This window comes from Oncorhynchus clarkii, chromosome 14 (genome assembly GCF_045791955.1).
Source record: "Oncorhynchus clarkii lewisi isolate Uvic-CL-2024 chromosome 14, UVic_Ocla_1.0, whole genome shotgun sequence".
NCBI lineage: Eukaryota > Metazoa > Chordata > Actinopteri > Salmoniformes > Salmonidae > Oncorhynchus > Oncorhynchus clarkii.
The window spans coordinates 36028915-36044591 of NC_092160.1; the positions used below are offsets into that span (position 1 = coordinate 36028915).

General features: G+C 37.1%; 1 protein-coding gene across 1 annotated transcript in view; it reads left to right on the plus strand.

Moving 5' to 3' along the window:
• Window positions 1-2420: 2420 nt before the first annotated feature.
• LOC139366578 (protocadherin-11 X-linked-like) overlaps window positions 2421-15677 on the plus strand; it is a 44855-nt gene continuing 31598 nt past the window's right edge. The window contains exon 1 of the mRNA XM_071104232.1: window positions 2421-3108. The gene's annotated coding sequence lies outside the window, so the exon portion shown is untranslated. The remainder of the gene's footprint in view (window positions 3109-15677) is intronic.

Below are 15677 nucleotides of genomic sequence, written 5' to 3' on the forward strand. Positions count from 1 at the left end.
TGTAATCCATGGCTTCTGGTTGGGGTATGTACGTACGGTCACTTTGGGGAAGACGTCATCGATGCACTTATTGATAAAGCCAGTGACTGATGTGGTGCACTCCTCATTGCCATCGGAAGAATCCCAGAACATATTCCAGTCTGTGCTAGCAAAACATTTCTGTAGCTTAGCATCTGCTTCATCTGACCACTTTTTTATAGACAGAGCCACTGGTGCTTCCTGCTTTAATTTTTGCTTGTAAGCAGGAATCAGATGGATAGAATTGTGGTCGGATTTACCAAATGGATGGCGAGGGAGAGCTTTGTACATGTCTCTGTGTGTAGAGTACAGGTGATCTAGATTTTTTGGGGGGGTCAGATTTGCCAAATGGAAAGCGAGGGAGTACATTGTACACATCTCTGTGTCTGGAGTAAAGGTGGTCTGGAGTTTTTTCCCTTTGGTTGCACATTTAACATGCTGGTAGAAATTAGGTGAAACTGATTTAAGTTTCCCTGCATTAAAGTCCCCGGCCACTAGGAGCGTCACCTCTGGATGAGTGTTTTCCTGTTTGCTTATGTCGGTATACAGCTTATTGAGCTGTGAAAAATATTGAGTTGCGAAAAATACTTATGAAAACTCTCTAGGTAGATAGTGTGGTCTACAGCTTATCATGAGATACTCTACCTCAGTCGAGCAGAACCTTGAGACTTCCTTAGATATCCTGCACCAGCTGTTGTTTACAAATATGCGTAGGCCCCCGCCCCGTGTCTTACCAGAGGCTGCTGTTCTATCCAGCCTGTTGTATGTTATTCAGTATGTATGTCGCTCAGCCAACACTCTGTGAAACATAAGATATTACCATTTTTAATATCCCGTTGGTAGGATATATGTGCTTTCGTTTCGTCCCTTTTATTTTCCAGCGATTGAACATTAGCTAGCAGTACGGAGGGAAAAGGCAGATTAGCCATTAATCGCCTGATCCTCACAAGGCACCCTGATCTTTTTTTGACAAATCTCTTTTCCTTCTCCAGCGAATGACGGGGATGAGGGTCTTTTCGGATGTTTGGAGTCTATCCTTCCCGTCCGACTCATTAAAGAAAACGACTTTGTCCAGTTCGAGGTGAGTAATCACCCAAGTTGATTAGGGACTGTATTTACTGTTTAAAAGCATTTTTTTTAAACACATTTGCAATAACAGAGACATTACCACGAAACTGCATATTATTATAATGTTGTTACATTGTTATAAATGAGGTATACAGTATGAGCAACTTTAAGAGCAACTTTATGCTTAGTGTTTCCTATAGGGAATTGGAGCCAGGCTAGGTTAGTGCAGTGCCCTCTCTTTCTCAGGTGGTTATTGGAGCCAGGCTAGTTTAGTGCAATGCCCTCTCTTTCTCAGGTGGTTATTGAAGCCAGGCTAGGCTAGTGCAGTGCCCTCTCTTTCTCAGGTGGTTATTGGAGCCAGGCTAGTTTAGTGCAGTGCCCTCTCTTTCTCAGGTGGTTATTGAAGCCAGGCTAGGTTAGTGCAGTGCCCTCTCTTTCTCAGGTGGTTATTGGAGCCAGGCTAGGTTAGTGCAGTGCCCTCTCTTTCTCAGGTGGTTATTGGAGCCAGGCTAGGTTAGTGCAGTGCCTTCTCTTTCTCAGGTGGTTATTGGAGCCAGGCTAGGTTAGTGCAGTGCCCTCTCTTTCTCAGGTGGTTATTGGAGCCAGGCTAGGTTAGTGCAGTGCCTTCTCTTTCTCAGGTGTTTATTGGAGCCAGGCTAGGTTAGTGCAGTGCCCAATCGTTCTCAGGCAGTCATTGGAGCTAGGTTAGTGTAGTGCCCCCTCTTTCTCAGGCGGTTACCAAATCACTATTTGTCACACGTACTGAATAGAACACGTGTAGACCTTACAGTGAAATGCTTACTTACAAACCCTTAACCAACAATGCAGTTTAAGAAAAATACGTTTTAGGTAAGAAATAGATAAGTAAGAAGTAAAACATAAAAATGATTAAAGAGTTGCTGTAAAATAACAGCAGCTGGGCTATGTACAGGGGGTACCGGTGCAGAGTCAATGTGCAGGAGTCAATGTGGGGGAGTTAGGGTAAGCTAGTGCAGTCCCCCCTCTTTCTCAGGCAGTTATTGGAGCCAGGCTTCAGCAGAGCCGATGCATCTTGTGGTGTTTGTAGTGGTCAACACAAGACTCGACATCCAGCTAAAACTCAATGCAGGGAGCTCCTCGGCAGTGCAGCTTTAAGAGGATTGGAGAGGATGGGATCTGTAATATGTATTGTAGGCCCCTCCTCCCACAGTGATGTCAGTTGGAGGCAGAGAGGTGGGCAGTACTAAGGGACCGGGTTCATGCAATACTACTGAGACAACTAGGCACAGCTTAGCACACAGATACAGCATAACGTCTATTTCAGCCCCGCTGTAAGTGATACCGCACTAAGGAACACTTTCATCAAACTCCGTTGGGGGACAGAACACTACCCAGGCTACAGCCCATTTATGTATTATTTTTTGTTGCTGAATAATAACCTTTAAAAAAAAACTGTGCCGAAAAAGCTGAAGTTTTCAGTAATCGTACCAAACTGTTTAATTTTTGTGCGCTCTTGGATGGAAGTTTATGCGCATTGTTAAAACGCTGTTACACATGATCAATGAAACGGTCTTCCATACAAGCGATTTGCACCATTTGTTGCAAGAGAGAGCATTTTAAAAACACACGCAGGGCTATTTCATGTAAATCAAGCGACTTGGACCATCAGCATCTCTCCTGCCGCCCGCGATTGAACCACAGTTAACCCACGATATCTGAAGAGGAATTACATAGGCTCTTTGAGTTACAAAAAAATCGGCAATCAATGCCTTTGCCTCCCGCATGTGGACCATAGACTTTTTTTAGGACATGGATCATTTGCTGTAGTGGATAACCCTACCCTGATGTGTGTTTTTTGTTTGATTCCCGCTACCAGAAGAGGATCTTTTTTTTCTCCACTTTTCCACTTCAGTGTAATTCTATGGCACTTCTTCTTCTAAAGCCCTGATGTCGCTACGTGACGGGAATTGCGATTGATTTTCCATATTCTGTTTGAAGGGATAGAAGGTCAACATTACTATCACTAGTGTCAAGTAAAGACAGGTAACATCATCCATTTCTAATATTAGTTTATTTCATTCTGAATACAATCCTACAAGTTTTTACTGTATCATGTCATGTGAAAATTATAGGTACATTTAAAAGGAAAGTATTCAACCGATCTAGAGGAAAATAATATTATGATGATGGTCAAATATAGGAAGCCAAATTGACCATCAATTTACGCAAACTGTAGGCTATATTCCTACGGACCGGATGCCACATCGCAGTTGATTCGCGTCGCTCAATTACAGGGTTGTATGTTTGGCACCATAAAAATGTTATCAAACAACTTATAGATAAAAAAGCAACAACACAATAATCACATTCAGCGTTAAAACGAGACACCCATTGAGTCATTGTTTTTACGCATCGGATTTGGTCAGTCCAAAATCTATCGTGTAAAAAAACAACAACATTCATCTCGTTATAGTAAAGGTCTTTATAGTTATGAACACGACACGTTTCAAAACATTTATACTGTGTTTTCTTCAAGCAGCCTATAGGGTATTATTGAATAGACTATTCAACCCTAGCTGTCTCATAACCATTATTCTCGGTCATGAGTTATTCTATCTGTGCGTGGTCAACATTGGTATACTTTTTTCAAATTCGTGTTTTAAGTAGGCTGTGTAAACTAGGCTACCGCATACTTTTCGGCAGGTGAGTTTTTGACTGCACGTTTAATGAGCAGGTTAGCAGAGCGGTCACTAGCTGGCACAGCCACAAAGTCATAAAAATCAGATTTTATACCTAATCTTAACCACACTGCTAACCCTAATGACGGTTAATGAGTTTCATAATTAAAGCGGACCTCCCTGGTCAAATTGCATTATGGATAATGCACACCGCGACTGGAATGCAGCGTTTATCCTTTCAACTTCAGGGGCATTATCCCCTTTTACAAAAGCATTGTCAGCAGGTCCATTATTTGATATATAGGGACTGATTAGTGCTCTTGAGTAGCACATATGCTGTACAGTAAACACAGTACCCACACGCTCCATGCTCGAAAAGGACATGCACTAGGCTATCCATGCTCATTTTATTGAGGGGATTCACATGGGCAGCATAGTCACTACCATATAGCCTTTAAATTTGTACATAGCAGGCGATGTCATACTGTTATTGTAGAGGACGATTATTATTATAAAAACTAACCGTAGGTCTATTCCTTGTTTGAGCAACTGGAGGCTATTCACATTTTATTCACAGCAGGTTATCCAAGATTGATTGCTTAATGATTTTCTGACTTACAAGACACGTCTGAATTTACTCTTAGAAAGACGTGTTGAGTCTTCTAAGCTTTTTTGATAATTGATATGGTGTAGGCAGTGTAGGCTAACATAGATTGATAACGCTTAAGTTCTTAGAGCTACACCTTAGTGATCATAACACATCTACAGTCTCTTAGTTTTGCATTCATTCAAATGTACACCAGTGCTTAGTTGTCCTGTCCTTAGTTGTGGTAATTAACTATTGCCCAGTGGAATGATAAACTATTCTTCAATGGTAGTTAAGTATGACGTCTGAGTGTTCTACTTGGATGTGCAATTTTGACTGTGTCTGGTGTTGCCTCTTACAAGTCCACCAAATCATAAATAGCTGGTTTTATATTGGTTTATGGTTTTATAGCTGGTGAAGCTATATCAACAGTGTCCAAAACAATATCTGAGACTTCAGTTGCAAGCTTCAAAATGTGGTTGTGAATGGTCCTCCTTTTTCCTCTTATCTTATTTATTACATGATATTATTATTATTATTTTTTTATTATTTTATTATTATCATATATATTATATTATTATGTTCATATATATTATATTATTATTATCATATATATTACATTATACTATCAAATATATTAAATCATATTATTATTCTCATATTTATTATATTATAGTATTATTATCATATGTACTATATTATTATTGGCATATATAATATACTATATTATTGTTATCATATATATTTTATTATATTATTATTATCATATCTACTACATCATATTATTATTACCATATATATTATATTATTATTATCATATATATTATATTATTATCATCATATATATTATATTGTATTATTATTATCATATGCACTATATTATATTATTGTTATCATATATATTATATTATATTATTATTATCATGTATATTATATTATTATTATCATATATATTAAATTATATAATATATATATTTTTATATGACTATTATTATTAGTAGTGTTATCATTATTATTATTATTATTATTATTATTATTATTATTATTAATAATAATCCTGCTACCAGTCACGTTCTCTAATACCCTCCTATATCTACATATGTTCCTGAAACACTCCAGTATCCCTGTACATTGTACATGTGTTATTGGCACTGTGCTTGTCTTTATTATATGCTGCGTTTGTATTGGCTATGCTATTTTGATATTGATTACTGCGCTGTTGGGTAGAGCATTCAAGTTATGAATTTCACTGTACTTGTGCATGTGACAAATACAACTTGAACTATGATTGTTTTTGAATTTAAATCACGTCTATATTTCTTCAGTAGCCTAACTTCCACAATGATTTAGAACGATAAACATTTGCACATACATAATGTCTGTCTCGTAGGGCATGGTCAACATCAAACAGAGAAACACAGTCAAGGGTATCAATTATGTGTATTTTATTGTGAACAGTATAGTCTTCATCGACTCTTTGGCTAACACAACAAACACGTCTCATTTAATCCTGCTGTGCTAAACTACTTTTTTTCCTTTCCAAATGCATAGATGTTAAAAAAAACTGCTTACCAAGCCAATGGTTTCTCGAGAATGATTGCTATTCCCTTTCCTAGAATTTAAAAAAATAATATACTGAACTAATACTATTCACCACTTTCAATAGCTACCAAACAAACTTGTGTTTGTGACAAATACAAATCGATTTGAAGGGTTGTTTGACTATCCAATCAAAAGTTTGAATAAAGCAAATGTTATCAAACATTTTACAATTTTACTCTTTAGCATTAGATGTTCAAATGATCCTGATATTTATATTGGCGCTGGTAGTATTCCATGTGTAATTAACTGACACGTCTCTTCGCTGCCCTCTAGAGGTACTCAGAGTGTTATCACATGAACTGACGTGACACGATGTAAAGGATTTTCATGCCAATTTTTTTGTGACGTTATCACCTCTGTGTTGGTCATTCTTAGTGATGCATCTATGGAAAATCTTGACGTTTTCTTTCTCATATTAAAAACAGAAATTTGTTTTGATTATTATCTCACCGTGTTGACATTTCTATCCAGAAAATAATGCAACTGCACAAAAGCAAAACATTATTCTCATAACTTTGAAATGTTTGATTTATTTTACCTCGGGATTGATATATGATTGATGCATTTAATGTACATTGGGACTAAACAAATTTTTAACAAATTTGACTGAAGAATTTAAGACATATTGACAATGTATTAGTCTTATCTGAGCTAAAATGTCAAAAAACAATACTAATTAGCTATTTTTAAAATGGTTCATTCTTATCAGCAAGAATCTTCTCTTCCCCAGCTCTGAAGACCACAGTCATTACTCAGTGATGAGAAATCTACCATCATTCCTCTTGTGACAACTAGATAAGGAAACTTCTAGGCTGTAGATCTTTTAAAGGAAGACTGAATATATCTTGACAATAAACCTGTCTGTCTGCCAGTCTGTCGAAGCTCCATGAAACCAAGAGAGATAGAGACTGGGGTTACCAAGATTGTGTCGCTTTGCAAGTCCAGCTTGCAAAGGCTTTAAGAAATATCTCTTCATGTATATCCATGGACACCCAAATCACAGTTTTGGGGATAGAGAACAACATTTCTGGAGTGACTCCATCAATCTTTCGTTTAAGATGCCAGATAAATACATTCTTTGGGAAGGTGAAGGTGTTCCCCCACCCCCCTCTCTCCTCTGCCACAGCTCAGTCTGATAATACTAGCCTGCCCGAACGGCCTGTCCATCATATTGTCATGTAAAGTAATCCAGGAGCTGTCTGCTACTAGCCTCCCCCGTTCAGCTCTGTCTCCAGAGAGAGGAGAGAAGCAGAGTTGTCTCGCCTAGGGCTCAAAATAGCTCTTTCTGGAGCCTAGTGAAATGTTAGCATGGAAAGATGTTCTGCTTGATTGACATTTAAACTTTATTTTCATTATTCGTTCATTCATTATTTTCCCAATTCTTCGTTGTCAAACTGTTCTTTTTTGAAACTGTAAAAGTTGTATCTCATTGCTCAATCCCATTAGATCCAATGCATAGTTTTGAAGATGGTGTAATTTGGAGAAAGATCTGTGCAGAACGTGGCTAAATGAGCCCTTCTTTCTCTCTAGGAAAGGTGAAAACTTCAAAGACAAACAAACCACAACCCCCATGCAGTGCTTATAATGAGTCTAACCCCAACCCTATAATGAGTCTAAACCTAACCCTATAATGAGTCTAACCCCAACTCTATAATGAGTCTAAACCTAACCCTATAATGAGTCTAAACCTAACCCTATAATGAGTCTAACCCCAACCCTATAAGGAGTCTAAACCTAACCCTATAATGAGTCTAAACCTAACCCTATAATGAGTCTAACCCCAACCCTATAAGGAGTCTAAACCTAACCCTATAATGAGTCTAACCCTAACCCTATAATGAGTCTAAACCTAACCCTATAATGAGTCTAACCCCAACCCTATAAGGAGTCTAAACCTAACCCTATAATGAGTCTAAACCTAACCCTATAATGAGTCTAACCCCAACCCTATAATGAGTCTAAACCTAACCCTATAATGAGTCTAACCCCAACTCTATAATGAGTCTAAACCTAACCCTATAATGAGTCTAAACCTAACCCTATAACGAGTCTAAACCTAACCCTATAATGAGTCTAACCCTAACCCTATAATGAGTCTAACCCCAACCCTATAACGAGTCTAAACCTAACCCTATAATGAGTCTAACCCCAACCCTATAATGAGTCTAACCCTAACCCTATAACGAGTCTAAACCTAACCCTATAATGAGTCTAACCCCAACCCTATAATGAGTCTAACCCCAACCCTATAACAAGTCTAAACGTAACCCTATAATGAGTCTAAACCTAACCCTATAATGAGTCTAAACCTAACCCTATAATGAGTCTAAACCTAACCCTATAATGAGTCTAACCCCAACTCTATAATGAGTCTAAACCTAACCCTATAATGAGTCTAAACCTAACCCTATAACGAGTCTAAACCTAACCCTATAATGAGTCTAACCCCAACCCTATAACGAGTCTAAACCTAACCCTACAATGAGTCTAACCCCAACCCTATAATGAGTCTAACCCTAACCCTATAACGAGTCTAAACCTAACCCTATAATGAGTCTAACCCCAACCCTATAATGAGTCTAACCCCAACCCTATAACGAGTCTAAACGTAACCCTATAATGAGTCTAAACCTAACCCTATAATGAGTCTAAACCTAACCCTATAATGAGTCTAACCCCAACTCTATAATGAGTCTAAACCTAACCCTATAAGGAGTCTAAACCTAACCCTATAAGGAGCCTAACCCCAACCCTATAATGAGTCTAAACCTAACCCTATAATGAGTCTAACCCTAACCCTATAATGAGTCTAACCCTAACCCTATAATGAGTCTAAACCTAACCCTATAATGAGTCTAAACCTAACCCTATAATGAGTCTAAACCTAACCCCAAAATGAGTCTAAACCTAACCCTATAATGAGTCTAACCCCAACCCTATAATGAGTCTAACCCCAACCCTATAATGAGTCTAAACCTAACCCTATAATGAGTCTAACCCCAACCCTATAATGAGTCTAACCCCAACCCTATAACGAGTCTAAACGTAACCCTATAATGAGTCTAACCCCAACCCTATAATGAGTCTAAACCTAACCCTATAATGAGTCTAAACCTAACCCTATGATGAGTGTAAATCTTATAATGAGTTTAAGCCTAACCCTATAATGAGTCTAACCCTAACCCTATGAGTCAAAAACTATAATGAGTCTAACCTCAACCCTGTAATGAGTCTAACCCTAACCCTATAATGAGTCTAACCCTAAACCTATAATGAGTCAAAAACTATGAGTCTAACCCCAACCGTATAATGAGTCTAAACACAACCCTATAATGAGTCTATCCCTATAATGAGTCTATCCATATAATTCATCTAACCCTATAATGAGTCTATTACTATAATGATTCTAATACAAACCCTACTCATTGTGGAGTCTTATCCTATAATGAGTTTAATCCTATAATGAGTCTAACCTTAACATTATAATGAGTCTATCCCTATAATGAGTCTAACCCTAACCCTATAATGAGTCTAACGCTATAATGAGTCTAACCCTATAATGAGTCTAACCCTAACCCTATAATGAGTCTAACCCTATAATGAGCTTAACCCCAACCCCAAATTGAGTTTAACCCTATAATGAGTCTATCCCTATAATGAGTCCAACCCTATAATGATTCTAACCCGAACCCTATAATGAGTCTAAAACGTACCCTATAATGAGTCTAACCCTATAATGAGTCTAACCCTATAATGAGTCTAACCCTAACCCTATAATGAGTCTAACCCTATAATGAGGCTAACCCTATAATCAGTCTAAAACTGACCCTATAATGAGTCTATCCCTATAATGAGTTTAAACCTAAAAATGAGTCTAACCCTATAATGAGTCTAACCCTAACCCTATAATGAGTCTAACCCTAACCCTATAATGATTCTAACCCTAACCCTATATTGAGTCTAACCATAACCCTATAATGAGTCTATCCTAATAATGAGTCTAACCCTATAATGAGTCTAACCCTAACCCTATAATGAGTCTATCCTTATAATATGTCTAACCCTATAATGAGTCGAATCCTAACCTTATAATGAATCTAACCCTCTAATGATTCTAACCCGAACCCTATAATGAGTCTAAAATGTACCCTATAATGAGTCTGACACTATAATGAGTCTATCCCTACACTGAGTCTAATCGTAACCCTATACTGAGTCTAACCTTAACCCTATAATGAGTCTAACCCTATAATGAGTCTAACCCTATAATGATTCTAACCCGAACCCTATAATGAGTCTAAAACGTACCCTATAATGAGTCTAACCCTATAATGAGTCTAACCCTATAATGAGTCTAACCCTAACCCTATAATGAGTCTAACCCTATAATGAGGCTAACCCTATAATCAGTCTAAAACTGACCCTATAATGAGTCTATCCCTATAATGAGTTTAAACCTAAAAATGAGTCTAACCATATAATGAGTCTAACCCTAACCCTATAATGAGTCTAACCCTAACCCTATAATGATTCTAACCCTAACCCTATATTGAGTCTAACCATAACCCTATAATGAGTCTATCCTAATAATGAGTCTAACCCTATAATGAGTCTAACCCTAACCCTATAATGAGTCTATCCTTATAATATGTCTAACCCTATAATGAGTCGAATCCTAACCTTATAATGAATCTAACCCTCTAATGATTCTAACCCGAACCCTATAATGAGTCTAAAATGTACCCTATAATGAGTCTGACACTATAATGAGTCTATCCCTACACTGAGTCTAATCGTAACCCTATACTGAGTCTAACCTTAACCCTATAATGAGTCTAACCCTATAATGAGTCTAACCCTATAATGATTCTAACCCGAACCCTATAATGAGTCTAAAACGTACCCTATAATGAGTCTAACCCTATAATGAGTCTAACCCTATAATGAGTCTAACCCTAACCCTATAATGAGTCTAACCCTATAATGAGGCTAACCCTATAATCAGTCTAAAACTGACCCTATAATGAGTCTATCCCTATAATGAGTTTAAACCTAAAAATGAGTCTAACCCTATAATGAGTCTAACCCTAACCCTATAATGAGTCTAACCCTAACCCTATAATGATTCTAACCCTAACCCTATATTGAGTCTAACCATAACCCTATAATGAGTCTATCCTAATAATGAGTCTAACCCTATAATGAGTCTAACCCTAACCCTATAATGAGTCTATCCTTATAATATGTCTAACCCTATAATGAGTGGAATCCTAACCTTATAATGAATCTAACCCTCTAATGATTCTAACCCGAACCCTATAATGAGTCTAAAATGTACCCTATAATGAGTCTGACACTATAATGAGTCTATCCCTACACTGAGTCTAATCGTAACCCTATACTGAGTCTAACCTTAACCCTATAATGAGTCTAACCCTATAATGAGTCTAACCCTATAAGGAGTCTAACACTATAAGGAGTCTAACCCTACCCCTATAATGAGTCTAACACTATATTGAGTCTATCCCTATAATGAGTATAAACCTATAGTGAGACTAATCCTGTAATGCGTCTAAACTTAACCCTATACTGAGTCTAACCTTAACCCTATAATGAGTCTAACCCTATAATGAGTCTAACCCTATAAGGAGTCTAACACTATATTGAGTCTATCCCTATAAACCTATAGTGAGACTAATCCTATAATGAGTCTAAACTTAACCCTATATTCAGTCTAACCCAAACCTTAGAATGATTCTAACCCTGTATTGAGTCTAACCATAACCCTATAATGAGTCTATCCTTATAATGAGTCTAAACCTATAATGATTCTAACCCAAACCCTATAATGAGTGTAAAGTTAACCCTATAATGAGTCTAACCCTATAATGACTCTAACCGTAACCCTATAATGAGTCTAGCCTTAACCCTATAATGAGTCTATCCCTATAATGATTATATACCTATAATGAATCTAATCCTATAATGAGTCTAAACTTAACCCTATAATGAGTCTAACCCTAACCCTATAATGAGTCTAAACCTAACCCTATAATGATTCTAAACTTAACCCTTTAATGATTCTAACCCAAACATTATAATGTGTCTAATCCTATAATGAGTCTAACCCTATAATGAGTCTAAACTTAACCCTATAAATAGTCTAACCCTAACCCTATAAGGATTCTAACCCTATAATGAGTCTAATCCTATAAGGATTCTAACCCTATAATGAGTCTAACCCTATAATGAGTCAAATCCTATAAGGATTCTAACCCGAACCCTATAATGAGTCTAACGTTAACCCAATAATGTGTCTAACCCTATAATGAGTCTAACCCAAACCTTATAATGTGTCTAACCTTATAATGAGTCGATCTCTATAATGAGTATATCCCTTTAATGAGTCTAAAGCCCTATAAGGATTCTAACCCTATAATGAGTCTCACCTGAGTGCTTCATTATGACAATGACTGAAAGACAGTCAGATAAGATCATAGGAGTTAACAATAGAACACCTTGCCTTTCTGGCTGATTCCAAATGAGTTTGATTAAATCCTTCAACTATTGTAGTAATTGATTTACTTTTTAGGGATGCTGCTATGGCAGTTAGATGGCACCACCGTCTCATTGTAAAATGTCCCATATTGTAAAGTTTTCGTACGGTAGTCATAGATTCATTCTCAAGACAGTGTACTAGCTCTGTCCCTATGTACTGTCGATAGAAAATGCACAGTTGACACAGTAAACGCTTCTCAACACAGCTGTGCAACATCTCTGTGATGGATATTAAAATAAGGGCTATATTAATAGTAATATATTAATGAATATTAATACAACGGAGCTGGGAGGGGAAATGGAAGGAAGATTGATACTCTCTTTATTACCTCCTAAACCAATGTGTTGTGTGAGTCTACATCTCCTATAAGGCTTATGGTAAATGCTCAGAGATCAGATGGGTAGGCCTGGAATGCAGCGAGACGTAAATAACAAATTCATATGTTAGTGATTGGATGTAAGTTGTTGGAATGATGTAAAAAATAACGTTGAAACGCGAAGCGTTATTGAATACATCCATGTTTAACCCCAGTGTATTGCAGCTGTGGTGTTATGTACTATTTCTTTTAAGATGTCTTCCAAGGTTTGACATTAAAAAGGGGTCATGAATTCTCCTATTTTATATCACCTTTATTTTGAAGTCATACTGAGACTAGGATCTGTTTTACAGATGAGCCCTGCATGAATACGTCAAACACATACAATACGCAACATGACAAAACATATTAAGAAAAACAGACATATTTATCAACATAGATGTCTCCGATCATGACTCTGTAAATTGTTTCACATAAAGGGCGCAAAAAAACTAAAATAAGCTTTACCCAAATCTGTGGAAACCGAAGGGGCATCCAGTGTTATTCAAGCCTGAGACTGGGTTTGGGAATTTGTAAGTCTAAATTGATAGTTTCTGCATCAGTGCTTTGTAGATCAACACAAGACAATGCTGTTCTCTCCTTACATTTAAAGAGGCCCAACCCACTTTTTGACACAAAACACAATGGTGAGTTCTAGAATCATCACCAGCAATAAACCTAAATGTCCAATGGTGAGTTCTAGAATCATCACCCGTAATAAAACTAAGGGAACAATGGTGAGTTCGAGAATCATCACCAGTAATAAACCTAAGGGCTCAATGGTGAGTTCGAGAATCATCACCAGTAATAAACCTGTGTCCAATGGTGAGTTCTAGAATAATCACCAGTAATAAAACTAAGGGAACAATGTTGAGTTCTAGAATCATCACCAGTAATAAACCTAATGGCACAATGGTGAGTTCCATAACCATCACATGTAATAAACCTAAGGACCAATGGTGAGTTCTAGAACCATTACCAGTAATAAACTAAGGGCACAATATTGAGTTCTAGAATCATCACCAGTAATACAACTAAGGGAACAATGGTGAGTTCTAGAACCATCACCAGTAATAAACCTAAGGGAACAATGGTGAGTTCTAGAACCATCATCAGTAATAAACCTAAGGACGTTCTAGAACCATCACCAGTAATAAACCTAAGGGCCCAATGATGAGTTCTAGAACCATCACCAGTAATAAACCTAAGGGAACAATGGTGAGTTCTAGAACCATCATCAGTAATAAACCTAAGGACGTTCTAGAACCATCACCAGTAATAAACCTAAGGGCCCAATGATGAGTTCTAGAACCATCACCAGTAATAAACCTAAGGGCCCAATGGTGAGTTCTAGAATCATCACCAGTAATAAAACTAAGGGAACAATGTTGAGTTCTAGAATCATCACCAGTAATAAACCTAATGGCACAATGGTGAGTTCCATAACCATCACATGTAATAAACCTAAGGACCAATGGTGAGTTCTAGAACCATCACCAGTAATAAACTAAGGGAACAATGTTGAGTTCTAGAATCATCACCAGTAATAAAACTAAGGGAACAATGGTGAGTTCTAGAACCATCACCAGTAATAAACATAAGGGAACAATGGTGAGTTCTAGAACCATCATCAGTAATAAACCTAAGGACCAATGGTGAGTTCTAGAACCATCACCAGTAATAAACCTAAGGGCCCAATGGTGAGTTCTAGAACCATCACCAGTAATAAACCTAAGGGCCCAATGGTGAGTTCTAGAATCATCACCAGTAATAAAACTAAGGGTACAATGGTGAGTTCTAGAAGCATCACCAGTAATAAACCGTAGGAAACAATTGTGAGTTCTAGAATCATCTCAGTAATAAACCTAAGGGCACAAAAACATAATATTGTGGTTTAAGTGTAGCTGCTGCTGCACGCATATAGATAATATCCCCAGGATCTAAAACAGACATAAAAGTGTCTTGGACAATTTCCTTCCTATTAACCAAAGTCAGACATGCTTTTTTTTCTGTAAAATAAACCAACCTCAACTTCAACTTCTTCACCAGCTCAGTGACATGTTTTTTAAATGACAGTTTGTTGTCAAGGAAGATACCAATATATTTCTAGGAAGGAACTCGCTCAAATTTTGTACCGTTCAAACTAGTCATTACAAATGCATTTACATCTGTTGTTTTGTTTACATTTAGCACTAGCTTTAGATCCATGACCTCTACAGTGCTATAAAAATCAAACTTCAAATGTGAAAAGTCTCGGCCCACCGATGGAGCAATTGAGTACAAACCTGTATCATCTGCATATAAATTTATATAAAACATAATTTTACAGCATTATCAATGTTATTTATTTAGATTTTAAACAGTAGTGGGCCGAGGATCGAACCTTGGGGCACCCCTTTATGTAACTCAAGGAACTCCTATTTGACCACATCTACCTTGATGTCCTGAATTCTGTCATTGAGATAATTAAGAAACCGTTGACATACATCTTTACCCAACCCTATGGAGGACAGCTTATTAATCAGAATCAGTATCAGAAGCTTTTGACAAGGCTACAAACATGGCAGTACAATTCATTATTTCATCTAAGGCATTTGCAATATAATTTACAACAAGCATGGTAGCCATAGTGGTGCTATGTTTAGGTCTGAATCCAGATAGATTAATTCCCATTAAGAACACAATTTACAGATTTGTTTGTTGACCAATGATAATAGTATTTTTGCAAGACAAGGGATCCATGGAAATGGGTCAAAAATGATTATAAGATCATTACTATCCCTTATGGAGTGGTAGAAAACTTTCCACAATTTTGGAATATTTCTTGATACT